A 17,912-nucleotide genomic window follows, 5' to 3' on the forward strand; every position below is an offset into this window, starting at 1 on the left:
ATGACTCTTATATAAAGTCCTGCTGCTTGAGGTGGAAAATAAATCAAAGGGAAGGAATCAAGGTGGTTAGGGTAGAAAGCATGCACACACTCACCCCATCCATTGTTCCCATCAGGCAGGTTTCTGAGCAAGACCCTCAGTAGCTATCTTGCCGGTTCTGGGAGGCAGGCTGGGCAGATGTTAGAGTCAGTGTCAAACAGTGTCAAAGAGACCTGGGTTCAAGTCCCAGTTCTGCTACTTTACTTACTAGTTGTATTGTGCTGGGAAGCCCAAGATCTCCTTCAGCCTGCCTCTTTATTGGCAAAATGAGGATAACAAGAGTACCTAGCACACAGGGTTACTCAAATGAACTCATGTGCATCACATCTGCTCATGGTTGTCACTGGATCAATATTAGTTATTGTTGTTGTTGCTACTAGTCAGGAGAGGAAGATCATCAAAGCTGTTTGGCCAAAAATGATCAAAACTATCCCTAATCTCTTTCTCTATAGATTGAGATGAATCTGTCATCAAGTGTCTAAGGAGATGTCCTCATTTCCTGACTCTCTTCAGTGAAAAGCTTCTCCTCTGCATTTTTTTTCTACAAGTAGGGAACTGATAGGTTAGCCCCATCTTACACTTGACAGAGCTCACAGTCTGTCAGGGAAGAAAGGAGGGAATAAACCATTTCATGACTGCCCAGGAGTTCAAAGGTGGGGGGCGCTTAACACATTGTGGTGAAGACACTGCTCCCCCAAAAGCCCAAGCTGCTGCACCCCTCCATCCTCCCTTCCCAAAGCAGCACCTAACAGACCAGTTCACCGATAAGTCACAGAGAAAAGGTTTATTACCAAGGAAAGGCCTTGACTGTATTTCTTTTAGTTTACCTGAAAGCTGAGGCCTGGTTTTAGGAAGTTGCTATAACTTGAAAAATTTCCTGCATAGCATAGATACTGGCAAAGGGTTGTAAAATCAAATGCATACTCTTCCCATTTAGAGGAATTATGACAACTGTGATATAGTAAAAAGAACCCTGATCTTGGGGAGAGGAAAGCTGGGTATGTCCTGGTTCCACGTGCTGTGTGACATCGGGGAAGTCACTAAAATTCTCTGAGCCTTAGTTTCTTCATCTGCAAAATGGGATGAGGACATCTAACTCCCAGGGCAATGGAAGGATTATATACAAGTATACTCAAGACAACTGCAAAATGATGAGCAAACAGATGGCATTGTTTATCTGGGAATCTAAAACCCAGAATTTTCCAGGCAACAGAATGCTGAAAATAACAAAAACAAGTTCAACTGTTAAAGACTAACATTTGAGCACTTACTGTGTCGAAGTGTAGTAGAAGTATTTCATTTAATTCTCATAAATAACCGATGCAATAGATACTCTTCCCTGTCATTTTATAGATAAACCCAAGGCACAGAGAAGTGAAGTAACTCATCCCATATCCCCTGACCTGGCAAGTGGCAAAGCCTGAACGCACCTCCGGGTCCTCTTTCCCAGCGTGCTATACTGCGGGGCTCAAGTGCATGGTCTCCTTTAAAATGCACAGCAATCCTATAAACATCTACGCTGAATTACATTTGTGCAGATATGTATCATCATTCTCCTCCCAAATCTGCAAAATGGAAAAAACAAACCAAAGGGCAACCTCTGGACGATATGTGGAGGCTGGATCAGGTCTCTGCCAGGTCCTGGGCTCCTTAAGACTCCTGCCTGCCAACTACTTACAGTTCGCTCAATCCCCCCTTTTACCTGCAGGTGGCAGCACGAGGGCCATCGCTGCGAGGCCCAGAGAGAGTCACTTAGACACAGAAGAGAATGGGGTTAGATACAGAAACAGGATCCCATGAACTCCGACTTCGGATAAAACACGTCATTCCTTTCAACCCCTGCAGTCTAGCTGAACTTGAAACTCCCCATGCTCAGGCCTCGCGGACCCAGGGGAGCTGCTCTCCCAGGCGAGGAGGGCAGGGGCAGCACCCTCTGCCCGACAGCGCCAAAGGCTTTGCGGGGACCCGGTGGTGCAGGGGCCGGGGGAGTATCCCCCGCGGCACCCCCCCCCCCCGAGGTTTTCAGTCTGTTGGTGGCCATACTGTGGCACTGGGGCTGGACCTTAACCATTCACAGGACCTTTTTTTTTTCCCCCATTATTTTTTTATTTATTTTCAGCGTAACAGTATTCATTATTTTTGCACCTCACCCAGTGCTCCATGCAATCCGTGCCCTCTATAATACCCATCACCTGGTACCCCGACCTCCTACCCCCCGCCCCTTCAAAACCCTCAGATTGTTTTTGAGTCCATAGTCTCTCATGGTTCACCTCCCTTTCCAATTTCCCCCAACTCCCTTCTCCTCTCTAACTCCCTATGGACCTTTTATTGCTCCATCCGCTGCCATAGAGGATAAGCTGGCGGTCTGCTGCCCTCCCACGTGCTGTCCCTCCAGGGCACAGGCAAGGCCTGTCTCTGCACGTGGCCAAGGGCTGAGCTGCTGTGGGCTCCCCGGTGCTGGCTTCTCGCTTTGTGCGGGCCCGGCACCGGCCAGTGGAACTGGGTCTGTCTGTGCAGTCTGGGGACAGGAGGCTTTTCCCTTTAGACCAGACAGGGTGGTGCTTATTTTGTCCCACTTCCGCTGTGCAAGGACCTGGTCACTACCTCTTTCTATGCCTTTTCTCCTTCCCTCAAATAAATAACTCCTCACAGGCAAACCAAAAGATTCCAGACTGTGGCCTTCGACAGCAGTACTTACCTTTGTGAGGAGAGAACTGGACAGGACCGCGTCACAAATCATGGCATTCTTTCAGGCACGATGGGGAGATCCCTGGGGGCAGGAGGTTCTTTCTACAATTCCTTAAATGACATCTCATAACTTAGGCAAAGCCAAACATATGTGGCTGAAAGGGAAGTCTAGCTTTTTGGCAAACCTCCTCTTAGGTGAAGCAAGGAGGTGTGACCATATTAATCTGAAGGGCGATTTAGAATCTCAAAATAGAGAAAGCATGAAACTCAGAATATCTTTAATCAAAGCTGATTCTCTAGGAATTGCAGTTGCTTTTATTCAGCTACAGGTGTGGGAGACACCCCTTCCTCCCATGGACTTCTGACAGGTAAATGTTAATCTTCGGTGTTTGTAATTATGGTAATTGGCACATGTGAACATTGTAGCTGGCATCCATTGTTATCTCCTGGTACTCCAGCACAAAGAATCATTAACTTAGTAGGTGGCACACTCCTTTTCGTTTATCGGTGCCCTCCCCCCCCCTTGAAAGCAGGTGTAATTATTCTCCTGTAAAATTACTCCTCCCTCTACTTTCCCTAGCTAAATTCATCTGCCTTTCAGTGAGCTCAACCTTCCAGTGACGATTTCTGCCTCTTCCCTTCCCCTCCTCACCTAAATTCTCCAGACCCTGCCCTAGCTTGACCACCCAGGAAACTGTCTAGATTATACATTATGAAATTTGATTATAGTTGATTAAACACATTGTTAAATATTGCCCTGACTTGTTCTCAGTTTTCTTTCTGAAAGTATAATCTTCTGAACTAGGCTGTGTGTATCAAGAGGGCAGGGACCATATTCATTAATCCTAGGTTTAATAAGATGTATTAATAAGATTAATATGATGCTTAATAAATTTTTGTTTAATAGACAGGTATCGAGATGAAAGTTTATTGTTGAGAAACAGGAAAGTTCCGCCTCTTCATCTTTTGATGAACATTTCCCCGAGTTTCAGCTCTGTGCCAAGACGACGTGCCGGGCTGTGTCCAGTATATTAAATATGAAGTAGACAAAGTCCCACTGTAATTTGTAGGGAGAGAATGCATTCACACAGCTCACCACACAGCTCATCCCATGGCTCACATCATAAATGCCTCAGAGTGTTGGACGCAAAGAGCCTTAAAGTTCAGAGGGGCAACAAGAGAGCATGTATGGCTGGTTGTCGAGGAAACTTCAGAAAAATGGCATCTGAACAGGGCCTCTGGGTATAGGAAAGATTTCAGAAGGTGAAGATGGAGGCAGAGGGAATGGTATAAGCAAAAGTACAGGGATGTGAAATAAATACTAAAACTTGGGAAACCAAGCAACTCATTTTGATTGCAGTAATGTAATAAAAGTAATAATATCTGACATTTATTAAGAGCCTACTGTATGCATGGTATCATGCTTTATGTACTTTATCCCATCCTCCCAATAACACATGAGGTATGTGCTGTTGATACTCCCATTTTGTGGATGGGGAAGCAGAGGCTCAGGTAATTTACCCAAGGTCTTAGCACTACCAAGTTGGGGTCTGACTCCAGAGTCACACAATTCCATCTCATGCGTAGTAATGGAAGGAAGTGAGAAGATGGGGAAGGTTGTTTGGCAGATGACTTTAAATTGTGCCTTGAATATTAGAACTCAGTTTGGTAAGTAATGGAGGGCTGCTGATGATTATTGAACAGGGAAGCCACCCAATGAAAGTCAGCCTTTAGGAAGATTAGTATGGGGGTTGGAGGTAAGATGGATTGGAGGGAACGAACAGAGAAGGAAAGAACAAGGAGGAAGTGAAAGCAAGCGGGGGATGAAAACTCAAATACTGAACTGAGCAGTTCGAATGGAATATTAGCAATTGTTGTGGAGACATTTTAGAAGTAGATTCTGCAGGGCTTGGTGACCTGGTGAAGTGGAGGGTGAAGGAAGGAGTGGACAGTGACTCCAAGGCATCAAGCTGAGCCCCAAGGAAATGGCAGCAACATGGCCGGGTGCCAGGAGGCAGGCAGAGCTGGTTCAATATGGCTCCCTTTGCGTGGTCAATAGCGTTGGTGGAACTACAGTGGACTATATTTTGGTGGTTGCATGTAACAGGTGGGGGAGATGCTGGTCTGGTGAGATTCGAGCTGAGGGTATGGATTTGGGAATCCTTCAGAGTGAAGCCAGGAGAGAGAGAACTGAACCAGGGGAACAGAGGAAAGAGAAGAGGAGACAGAGCCCAGGGGGTCCTAGATAGGATTTTGGGGAAGAACCGGAGAAAGACAAGTCACAGAAGGCAAAAGAGGGACTGGTCAGTGAGGAGGGAGACTGAGAGGACATCACAAAAGCCAGTGCAGGGACTTTTCAAGGCAGAAGAACGGTCAGAAGCATCAAGTACTATGGAAAGTCACAGAGGAAGAGGACTGAATTGCTTTGGCAACTGGGCGGGGGGGTCAATAGATCTAATGCTAGAGGATGAGATACACATATTATGGCATGTATAAACGGGGTAATATTCTACAGACATTAAAAACCAGGCTTTCTAAGAATATGTAAGGATTTGGCAATGAACAGAATGTTAACATATACTGGGGTGTTTTCCTGTGTTTCCTCCCAGGCGCTCCTGCTTTTGTTGAGCTGAGCAGAGTTAAAGGCGGCACTGAGAACTTCAAAAGCCTTCATTGCTTGCTAATAGAAAGGGCTTAGAACAATGTGCATGAAGGATCAGGGAAGATGAGGAAGAGGGCAGGAGGAAGCAAGAGTGACGGGTGGTGAAGAAAACAGAAGAGCCAAGGCAGGGCAGAGAGCTTGTCAGTGGGAGGGAGGACATGGCTTTCGTTGGTGAGAGCTATAGAAGATATAAAGGTCTGCGGATGTTTGCCATGTTTCAAAGAATGTGATTCCTTATGTGCTTTATTGGAAAATTTGAGACAAAAATATAAATTTATTTTTAATGACTTTTTGGTTGTTGCATAGATGAGTTCTTTTTTTTTTTTAAAGGCATTTTCAGGCCCCTGCATGGCTCAGTCGGTTAAGTGGGTTTAGCTCAGGTCATGATCTCAGGGGTCATGGGATCAAGACCCATGTTGGGCTCCATGCTCAGTGGGGAGTCTGCTTGAGATTCTCTCCCCTTTTGTGTCTCCCTCTGTCTCTCTTCCTGCTCGTACTCTCTCTCTAAAAAAAATACCTAGGGGCACCTGGGTGCCTCAGTGGGTTAAAGCCTCTGCCTTCAGTTCAGGTCATGATCACAGCCAGAGTCCTGGGATCGAGCCCCACATTGGGCTCTCTGCTCAGCAGGGAGCCTGCTTCCCCTTCTCTCTCTGCCTGACTCTCTGCCTGCTTGTGATCTCTGTCAAATAAATAAATAAAATCTTTTTTTGAAAATACATAAATCTTTCTAAAAAAGTTAAAAAAAGCATTTCATGATGGAAAATTTCCAAACATCCATAAAAATAGAGAAAATAGTTTGATGCACCTAATTCACCCATCCCTCAGCTTTACCAGTTACTAGTACATGACTAGTCTGTTTCACCACATACCTCACATGCTTCTCCCTCTCCATATCATCTATAAATATTCCAGTAGCTAAGTCTAAAATAAATGTTCTTTGAATATAAACATAGTACCTATGTCACACTTAGAAACTACCAATAATTTCATGGGTTACCAAATAATCAGAGTTCACAGTTTCTCAATTGTCTTATAATATTTTAAAAGTTTATTTAAATTGGGATCCAAAGCCCTCATGTTGCCATTCTTTACTCTAGCTCATGAATCTTGTTTAAACTGCAGGTTCCCCACTCATCTCTTCTATTTTTCCTTGGTTTTTTTTTTTTTTCCCCCTGAAGAAATCCACTGGGTGGATTTTGCTGATGGTGTTCTATGGTGGTGTCATTTAACGTGTTCTTATGTCTCTTTTATGTAGGTAAATAATTTTGTGTCTGGGTGGCTTTTATTTTCTTCTTTATATCTTTTCATATTTTCCAAGTTTTCTACTCATCACTCCTTATTTTTATATTCAGAACTTAAGAAGTTTAAAAAAAAAGTTCTTTAAGATAGCTTTAGTAAAAATCTTTCTTAAAACAATGGATTCAGAAATTAAGCATTGATGGGGCTCAGGCAGTTAGACATTTGACTCTTGGTTTCAGCTCAGGTCGTGGCATCGAGCCCTGAGTCAGGCTCCATGCTCATCGTGGAGTCTGCTTGTCCTCTGCCCGGCTCCTCCCTGTGCTCATGCTTTCTCTCTCAAACAGATAACTAAATCTTAAAAAAAGAAAGAAAGAAAGAAATTAGGCATTGATGGAACAATGGTGATATTCTAATAAAGTCTGTAGAAACATTAATTTTTTGCTTTTGATAAATGTACTATGGTTCTATAGGATATTACTATTTGGGGTGGCTAAGTAAAGGGCATATGGGACTCTTTTCACAATATTTGTAACTTTTCGGTAAGTCTGAATTTACTTCAAAGGAACAGCTAAAAATTTGAAAGAGGAGTTTCAGTAGAATTACAGAGATTGAAGCTAGCTTCTAGGGAATTAAGAAATAAAGGGAGACAAGAAAGAACATGTTGCAACATCTGGCCATTAAAAAATGTGAAGTTAGGAAGTAGCTCAAGGGAGTAGCAAGATTACAATAGCTTTTAAATATTTTGGAGGAGGAGAGGGGTGCCTGGGTGGCTCAGTCAGTTGAGTGTCCAACTCCTGATTTCAGTTCAGGTCTTGATCTTGGGGTTTTGAGTTCAAGCCCTGAACTGGGCTTTACACTGGGCATGGAATTACTTAAAGAAAAAAAGGAAAGACTGGAGGAGACCTGAGCTTTCTGGCAGGAAAGCCAGTGGAATTTGAAGATATAAAGGTAAAATCTCTTGTATGTATTTAAAATTTTCTATAATAAGTCTTTTAAATAAATAAATAAATTGATGTTATAATGAGGAGTAGGAGCCAGAACAGAGATAGGTTTAAATGGACAAGGAAATAAAAACCTCACCTCTTTCTCTGAAACAGGAGGAATCCAGGAGAGGATGGATGTAGCCAGAGAGAAATTCCCAGGCAAAGAGAAACAGTTGAGGCAGACTTTTTGCCTAACAGGAAAGTGAAAATGACGTTCTCAGGTGAAAGCAAGAGACATGGGGATGAAATGGAAGACCTGTCGATCCTAGAAAATTTTTGCATGGGCTGGAGAGAAACAACAGTAAGCCAATTCCGGATGGATAACCATGGGAGCAGGGAGGGCCCAGATGAAGTAGGGGAGTGGAAACGCTTAGCAGGCCCTGTGGTACAGTTGTGATACTTTCTCCAGCAAAACTTGGCAGTCCTGGAGTGAGCAGATGGCAGGTCACCTGGTGTGAGGGTTGGTGTTGGGAGCATTGGCAGGTAAAAGGGCCAAGGGGGCCAAGGATGTTAGCAAAGGCAGCACTGAATGGCTGGAGGCCAAGAGCTCTGTGGTAGACTTGCTTGTCCCTGGTCCCACGGGATTACATCAATCATCACGCCTTCGACCTTGATATGTAGAGTTCTTGGATATTCTTTGTTTAGCCAAGGGGGATAGTTGTTTTGGCAAAGGCCAGGTCATAAAATGACAGAGCCAGGGTTTACCTTGTTTGGAGGTTCCTCCACCTCCTGCAGCTCTGTTCTCTCTGAATGAGCCACTAGTGGGATGCTCATGGTTCCACAGAGATGAGTCTCCCTTCTCCTCTGTGGTTTTACTCACAGTCTGAGATTCTTGGCATTGATTGCTTTCTCACATGAGGAGAATGGGCATTTCTGTCCAGCGATTTCCAGTTAAAAGATTTGGTCCTTTGATTTCTCAGGTGAGTTCTGGGAACAAACTGAGCAATGACCCAGAAAAGCAACTCACACGCCCTCCTCGGTTAGAGAGCATCATGTGGTGTTAGATCCACTGCCTTACTCTGCAACCACTACTTCCAGGCCTCTCAGGAGGATGGCTTTGGGGAACCATTCATCGTGAAGAAGTGAAAAAAAGGTAACTCCAAACCAGGAAAGTGTATCTAAAAACATGGTATATTAATTTGTTAGGACTGCCATAACAAAGTACCACACTTGGGTGGCTTTAATAACAGAAATTTATTTTCTCATAGTTCTAGAGGCTAAAAGTCCAAGATCAAGGTGTTGGCAGCGTTGGTTTCTTTTGAGGACTGTGAGGGAAGGGTCTATTCCAGGCCTCTTTCCTTAGATTGTAGGTGACTGTCTTTTTCTTCCTTATGTGTGTCCATGCCAGAGCCCACATTTCCTCTTTTTATAAGGACACTGGTCATATTAGATCAGGACCTACCTTAATAATCTCATCCTAACTTAACTAATTATCTCTGCAATGACCCTATTTCCAAATAAGGTCACATTTTGAGGCACCAGGGGTTAGGACTTCAATATATGAATTTGGGGGTGGGGCACAATTCAAACCATAACAGATGGGTTGGCCTGGTGGTCCCTTCTTTGTCTCTTCTTCACCACTTCTGTCCTGTAGGCCCACATGTCCCCCTGCCTGGAGTAGTGAAATTGCTTCATGTGCATCCTGGTCTCCTGTCCCTCAAACTTGGTCCTCCTCGCATGTTGCTGTCAAATTCATCTTTCTAAAATTCCCACTTGTATCATGATTTCTGATTATAAACCATCCATGGTTCATTGTCTAAGGAACGTTTTCCAGTTTGTTGGAATCATGGGGCAAGTTTAAAGGAATACACATTTCTGGGCTCTCTTCTCGGACATTCTGATGTATAAGGTCTGACATTTTTTTAAGCTCCCCAGATGATCTTCATCATGAGATGCACCGACATGGAGAATAGCCTCAAACTCCCCACAGTCTGACCCAATGTCATTATCCTCTAGAACCCTCTGTTCTACTTATTGGACTCCAATATATATCTTCAAGTTGGACCACTTGAGGAGGCCCTGCTTGCCCCTCCTTCTCCAGCCAGCTCTAGTTCTCAAGTTCCACCTTTTGTGTGCAGTCTCCCTACCACTCCGTCCCTCTGCTACTTCCCCCTCTTTGACCTCTGCTATCTTCCTGTCTGTCTTAGTCACTAGGCAGAGAGCTCCACCTTGTAAATGGTGAATGGATCACAAAATGCCAGGGCTGGGAGCACCCTAGAGACCAGATGTGTCTCAAAGGCCCTCAGGGGTCCAAAGAGGAAACTGAGGTCCCTGCATGATTTGCTCAGGGTCACACAGTTCAGGGTGTGACTCCAAACAGAAGGACTGAATAAAACCCTTAGACTTCTTAACACTTTCCCTACCCCACACAGCCAGTCAGTCCTGGGAGAAAGCAAATTTGTTCTCTAAAGAGACTGAGCTGAGGAGGCTTTGGAGCTGATGACTTAGAGCCGGGCACCTACTGAAGAGTGGAATTAGGTGAGAGACCACGTACCGAGCAGGCTTCCCTTCCATAGTAGACTGTCATCAGAAAAATCTGAAACAAAAAACTGGGTCACTTCTATCTGGAGAAACCAACCAGTCTAAGAGGAAATACTGACAGAGAGGATTCATCAACAAATGGCTGGTTTCCAACAAGCCCTGCCCATGCACACTGAGCTGTCAGTCAGCCTTTGGTCCTCTCACTTTCGCATGTGAATAAACAGTCACCATCACCAGAGGCCCCAACAAACAAATGAATATCACAGAAATAAGGAAGATCCTATGGTCCAGACAAGAGTACAAAGAAGGAAAACAGTTTTTATGTAAGGGACTGGGAGACTGAATAGCATAAGACTGTTCAAGAGCAAGTTGGAAATTAGAAGATAATGGAAGAATACCTTCAATATTCTACAGAAAATAGTTTTTGACTTAGATTTCCTTCCCTAGACAAACCATCCATCGAGTCTGAAAATAGGCTAATTCAGACAGGCAAAAGGCTTATCTCCCATGTATACTTTCTAAGGAAGATGGTACAGGATATGACCCTCTAAAACACTTAAACCAGAAAGAGGAAGACTGGGATTGAGGAAGCAAGGGATTTACACAAAAGAGAAGACACTCCGGGTGATGGGGAACAACTAGGCAGCCGGCCTCAGGAAGCAGCAGCTAGACTGGAGCAGAGGGTATAGGGCTTCAGGAAGAAAAAATGTAGAAGAACTGATGGATCATCTCATACATCTGACCAAGGGAAAATTGTACTGAAAGGCCGGGACAGAATATGGGAAGACTTAAGCACAGGAATAGAGACTGATGATGAAAACATAGGTAGGAGGACAGAGGGCAGCAAGGAAGGACATAGCCAAGAAAAGAACTGAGCTGATCGACTCTCGATATGCTTAGCTGTATTGAAAGGAGGTTTAGGGTCCTATGTGAGAATTTTGGGGTTGAAATTGAGACATAGAAAATAAGGCAACAATCTAATCTAGGAAAAACAGAAAGCTGTACCAGAAAGGAAGAGTTATTGTGGCACATTATTTGACTCAGCTGTGAACAATATTATAGATTAATGAGAACATAAACAATAGATATAGATTCAAACAAAAATTGAGCTATAACCATATTTTAAAGATTAGGGCATGATAAATGTGTGTGTGTGTGTGTGTGTGTGCGCTCGCATGCATGCATGCATGTGCCCATTATTGCGCTATTGTGGCTCGGCTTCAAACCCAGCCTTCCACACTCTGACCTGCCAATGCTGGGGTTGCTGCTCTGCAAACTGCCTTTTTTCTTTGCTGGCTCTGTGTGAGGCTCTGTCAACAGGGAACTACAGTGAAGGTGCAGATCTGGAAGAGGAAAGAGTATACACCTTCCCATCTTCCTCCTTCTCTCTAGTGTTCATTCATTCATACCATTATTCAACACAGATTGATTGAGTGACTTTTGTGTGCCAAGCACTGTTCTAAGTGTTTAGGACTTGCTGACAATGTTGCTGCCTCCATAGAACTTACCTTCTAGTGCAGAGAGATAGTAAACAATGTATATAATAAATAAATTACATAGTGTTGCAGGGAAAAAGAAAGAACAAAGAGTAAGGGTGGTTGGGAGTGCATAGGTGAGTATTACAATTTTATTTATTGAAAAATTTAAAAAATATTTTATTTATTTATTTGAGGGATGCCTAGGAGGCTCACGGGTTAAGCATCTGCCTTTGGCTCAAGTCATGATCCCAGGGTCCTGGGATCGAGTGCCATATCAGGTTACTTGTTTAGTAGGGAGCCTGCTTTTCCCTCTGCACCTTCTAATCTTAAAAAAAAATCTTTAAAAAAGATTTTATTTATTTATTTGAGAGAGAGCATGTGAGAGAAAGAGAGCACAAGCAGGGAGAGAGGCAGAAGGAGAAGCAGGCTCCCTGCTGAGCAGGGAGCCGGATGTGGGGCTCAATCCCAGGACCCTGGAATCATGACCTGAGCTGAAGGCAGACACTTAACTGACTGAGCCACCCAGGTGCCCTGAGTATTGCAATTTTAAATAATGTGGTCAGGGTAGACTTCCTTTTTTTTTTTTTTTTTTTTTTTGACAGAGAGAGATCACAAGTAGGCAGAGAGGCAGGCCGAAAGAGAGAGGGGAAGAAGCAGGCTCCCTGCCGAGCAGAGAGCCCGATGTGGGACTCGATCCCAGGACTCTGGCAGCGGCTTAACCCACTGAGCCACCCAGGCGCCCCAGGGTAGACTTCTTTGGGCAGAAGACATTTGAGTAAAGACGTGGCCTTACAATGAGAGCAGGTGTGTCATGTTCAAGGGGCAGCGCAGAGGCTGGGGGTGGGCTGCAGTGAGTGAGGGAAAGCAATGGGAAAGCTGAAATTGCTTGTCCTTGGAAGAAGGGAATGGAGATGAGGTGGGTTTGGGCAGAAGGCTGCTTTTCTTTGTTAGGAGTCATATATGACCATTTCACATTTTAAACCATGAACATGTATAACCTTGATAAAAATAAAAATTAAATTTTAAAGCAATGAATCACAAAATGTGTTATCCTGAATTGGACCCTGGAACAGAAAAAGGACATTCCTGGCAAAGCTGGTGAAATTGGAATAAAGTTAATGATAATATATTAATATGGGTTTCTTAGTGTGGACAAATGTAACAGGTAAGGGAAGATGCTAACATTAGAAGAAACTAGGTGAGAGGTAATTCTCTGGATTATCTTTGTAACTTTTTGTAAATCTAGAATTATTCCAAAATAAAACATCTATTTAAAGAAAAAAAAAACACACCTTTTAAACAGAAAACTGAGTCAGGTGGCAAGCTGCTGCTCTTTACCTACCCCCAACTCTCAGCCCTGTTCTCCTTCTTGCTTGAGTTTGAAGAGTTGGTTATTTAACTGGTAGGAGGAGGTGACTTACCTGTGGTCCTGGGGTGATCCCTACATGGAAGAAAAAAAGTCAACAGGGAAGGTTTTGTGCCCACACCCATGGAGCCTCCCATTCATGGATCTTTGGTGGAAGACATGCAGAAGCTGAGAAGCACAAACCCGGACAGAGGTGTTTATGCAGAAAAAACATGAATGTACAATTCCCCTAAGTTTTAAGAAAGCAGAGTCCCAAAAGTCTTCACAGGACTTCACATCTTGTTTAGTTTAAGTCTGACTCTAGTGAGCTGTAAAGTTAAAGGAGTGGCTTGAAAGTAGAAATAATTCCAGACCTTTGATTCAGTGGCTTTTTCCTCGCTTCAAAACTCCCTAAAATTTTTTGGTGGGAGTGTCTTTTTAGGTGTTGATGAGAAGACATTGTCTTACGTCTGTGCTTTCCATGTAGTTTTATATTCTTCAGCTTATGATTACTAGAAAGTTGTTTAAAAATTTTCTAGATAATTATCTAATGTTAGAAAAAAAAAACACCTTAATTTTTGGTGCCAGTGCTCGGAGACTATCACCTTCTCCTCAGCTCCCTGGGGAGTCTTTTTCTAGTCTTGAGGAAATCCTTTTCTGTTCATGCTCATTCCCCATATTCTGCTCTCATCCACAAGCTGTCTCCTCTCTCTGGTACTTATATTTTGGGAACTAACGTGTGGAAAGTGTGGAAAAAGAAAGGGTGTTGTACCCTATTTTTGTTTCCTGTCCTGCCGTATAACTCGCCTGAGATGGAGCAGGGCAATCCTTAAATTGGGGTGAAAGGAAAAGGGAAAGAAAATGAGACAGAGAGAAAAAAAGTGACATTTCAACATATTATTCAACCACATTTGGTCCATCCTTCTGGCACTCAGGAATCTGCCTGCTGTATTTTCTGGAATTGTAAGCAGCTAAGTGATGGTGAGTAATTAGCACACAGGAGTTTGTCTTGATTTTATTTGTTTTCTTCACACCTCTTAAAAATTACATAAGAAACTAGTGTTCATTACATAAAAACTGTTCTAAAAAGGCAAAATATTGGGCACCTGGGTGGCTCAGTTGGTTAGGTGACTGCATTCAGCTCAGGTCATGATCCCAGAGTCTTGAGATCAAGTCATGCATTGGGCTTCCTGCTCAGGAGGGAGATTGTTTCTCCCTCAGACCTTCCCCCTTTCATGTTCTCTCTCTCATTCTCACTCTCTCAAATAAGTAAATAAATAAAACCTTAAAAAAAAGATGAAATATTGAAATAAATGAAAAAAATCACTTGTAATCTCAGGAGTAATCACCCTGTGCAACATAATCACCAATCACTCAAAGAAATCAATACACGTAGAGAAACAGAAACAAGAGACAAAGCCCTGGAAACGTGTGAACCTCCAGCTCCAGAAGCTTCTGAGACTCAGTGCTTGTGGCTTGGTGGTTTCATGTTTTGCCCATGGGTGCTACAACCCTTTTGGTTGTAAGTGACAGAAACCCAACTGGCATGAATAGAAACAGAATGTCAGGTCACCTGGGTGGTTCAGTCGGTTTAGTGTCTGCCTTCAGTTCAAGTCACAATCCCAGCGTCCTGGGATCAAACTCCATGTCAGGCTCCTGCTCAGCAGGGAGTCTGCCTCTCTCTCTCATAAATAAAATCTTAAAAAAAAATACAAAAGAAATAATGTTTGCCTAGGTGGCATAATTTGAATACTGGCTCTCTCGTGGTCTTTAGCATATTACCTAACCTTTTAAAGTCTGTGTTTCCTCTTCTTGAAAATGGTACCCATCTTCTCGAGAAGTTGTTGCAGAGTTTGAATGAAATAGGGCGTGTGCCTGATGCACGGTCCCACGACATAAGTGGCATCTGGTATCAGCGGTAATTGAATAGCATGTGGTGTCCGCAGGTTGTGTTGCTAGCCTGTTGTTACTAACAGAAGCTGGAAGGCAGGAGACAAGGAGTGAGACAGGAGCTTCCCTTCTACATGTCCACTCTGTCGTGCATTCTCCCGTGTCCCGCTGCACACATTGCTGGTGTGGACAGCCTCGTGGCTGACACCCTCCTCCACCACGAGCTCCCCAGGAAACTTCCACAGCGCCCTGAGTATGAGTGACTGTTTCTTGACGACTGGGCAGGACCCTGTAGCCCAAGTCCGGGAGAACTCCAAACTTACTCCCTCATGAAGGGAGGTTTTGCCCCAGATTGTCTGGGGAACTGAGAGCTCTGCAGTTTGGGACGGTGGATCCCAGCGTCCCAGGATGCGGAGAATCCTGTAAGACACCATTGAGTTTAGGGGTGCTCTTTCTAAAGAGGGTAAACTTACTGTGTTTGTGTCCTATGTCTGCCTTTTTGTCCTTTTTGGTCAAGACAGATCCATTTGAGGGGTGGTATTTTGGGTCTAGGTAGTAAATATGTCATGAAAAACAAGCCAGTCTGGTAAAAACCTCTTCAGAAATAATTACTTTATTTGTTTATTTATTTATTTGACAGAGAGAGGGAGATCACAAGTAGTCAGAGAGGCAGGAGAGAGAGAGGGGGAAGCAGGTTTTTTGTTGAGCTGGGAGTCCGATGCGGGATTCGATCCCATGACCCAGAGATCATGACCTGAGCTGAAGGCAAAGGATTAACCCACTGAGCCACTCAGGTGCCCCCGGAAATAATTACTTTAAACTCTACTTTACAGATCTTCGACTGTGCTTACTGAACAGCCGAAGTTTCTAAATGGGATTGCTACTGACACACAGCCTGGGACTAGGACGCTCTGGTCTGTAGGGCCAACTCATGTCAATGTCTCAACTAGAATTTGTGATGAACTAATGTACAAATAATCCTACCTGGCTTGCAATGGCCTCGGTTGAAAATATAGCCTCAAGAAGGGACGTGCTGTTTCTCATCACGTCCCGGGTTCAGGTTGAGGAGGCCACAAGGTGCTTCTCTTCCTAGGCGCTGTAGCCCAGGTAAAGCTCACACCTGTGTGAATCGTGGGCTTGTGATCTAAGCAGACAGGTTTTTCCCAAGTATGGCTAACTGAGTCACAAACGATAGCACCCCACCCAACCCATTTGTGTTTTTTTTTTTCTCTTCCAAAATAAAAATCTCCATTAAAACCAAACAGCAATTAAACAATTTCTAATCTTCACCATACAAACGAGGCAACCTGCAATTTAGAGCCAGATTTAAAGAGACAGGCACATCTCTTAGTTCTTTTCCCACCCATCTGCTTTGCTAGCTGGGAATCTTTGTTTAATCTGACTCCAGGTCTTTGTCTGTGTCTGAGAAAAACACCCAGCATCTTCTGCCGCTTCTCCATGCCCCAGTTGCCACTTCAGGAACCCCGATCAGTGCCCTTAAAGTTGTAATTTAAAGCTTTTGGGAGGCCCAGGCTCTCTCTGTGAGAGACAGTTATCAGTTCTCATTATCAAAACCACTCATTCCCTCTTTGTTGCTCTGTGTAATAGAGAAAGCAGCTTCCTGCTCCTGGTGACTTGACAAAACTGAACAGAGAGAGAGAGGGGGATTAGGGCCGTGGCAGGTGTGCACAGCAGGGTCCTTCTCAACCACCCCACCCCCAACCCGTTACAATTGAGAGTCAGTGGTTTCCCTTTTCAAAGGGGCTGGTGTGCGTTGCCTCATCACAGGGCAGAGAAGAGCTTACATCAGTCCAAATCAGTGGATCTTCCTCCCCTTGAAAATTTCCAGACCACTTCCACCACAACCATATTAATTTCCAGAAATCACTTTTCACACTCCTCTGAGACAAACACACATAGTTTCAAACGTTAAGCAATGCCAAAGGCTCATGAGGCAAAACAGCTGTCTCCTGCCCCATCTTACTCAAACTATTTTTTAGTTTTTTTTCCTTTACTATTTATCTGTTTTTTTTTTCTCCCTATGCGATACGCATATATTGTTGGTTTGAGTTGTGAGTTTTCAACTTACCTGTTGGCTTTCTCATCATTTAAATGAGTTATCTTGCTGTCTTTCAACCTCTCTGCCAATGGTGTTATTTTTGGTTAAATCTCTTTTCAGTATTTAGGTTATCATGTCTGTGTAAATACTGTTTATTGCAAAGCCAAGGACTATATTGTAATTATGCTTCCTTTCTTACAAACTTTTTGGTATTATTAGGGTTAATAATTGCTCCCCTTCCCCTACTTAAATGTCTGGGTTCCAAATGGATGGCTTCTTAACATGATTGTAGCTAAATGTATCAGGTAACTTCCCCTGGTAGCTTCAGATAACCTTTCTGCCTCCCAGGTCCTGCTCTAAGCGGACTTGGTCATTCTCTGGGCTGGCAGCACAGCAGTGGCTCTGGAAATTTCCATGCTGGAAATCCCCTTTGACTCTCAGCTGTGTTTGATCCCATTTCACCAAATCCCATGTCTTTCTCTTTCTCTTTCTTTTGTGCATTAACCCCCTTTGTTTTCATGGATCACATTCTTAAATAGCTTCCTGAGGAAAAAAAGGCATGCAAGAAAAGTCCTTTGAGATTTTCAAGACTGAATTTTTCTTTATCCTCGCCCTTGGTAGTTAATTCATCTGGGTATAGAATTGTAGACTCAAAATGATATTTTTCCTTAGAATTTTGAAAGCATTGCTCCATGTTTTCTAGCTTCCTGTATTATAGCTGAGACGTGACCATTCTTATTGCTGATTATTTTGATGTAAACTTTTTTTCCTTCTCCTTAGTAACCTCTGTTTTTTCCCTGGTGTTTTGAAATGTTATCTTGATATGGATTGTGTTTTTAGTGCTGACATTTCATGGGTTCTTTTAATCTAGAAACTCAAGTCTTTTGTTTACTAATATTTTTTCTTAAATTATTTGATAAATTCCTTTCTCATTTTTCTGTTTTCTCTTTCTAGAATTCTTTTTTTTTTCTTTCTAGGATGCTAATTAATTCTTACAGGGCTCCTTGAATTAATCTCCTAATTATCTGGCATTCCTGATCATTCTATC

Source organism: Neovison vison, chromosome 8 (genome assembly GCF_020171115.1).
Source record: "Neovison vison isolate M4711 chromosome 8, ASM_NN_V1, whole genome shotgun sequence".
NCBI lineage: Eukaryota > Metazoa > Chordata > Mammalia > Carnivora > Mustelidae > Neogale > Neogale vison.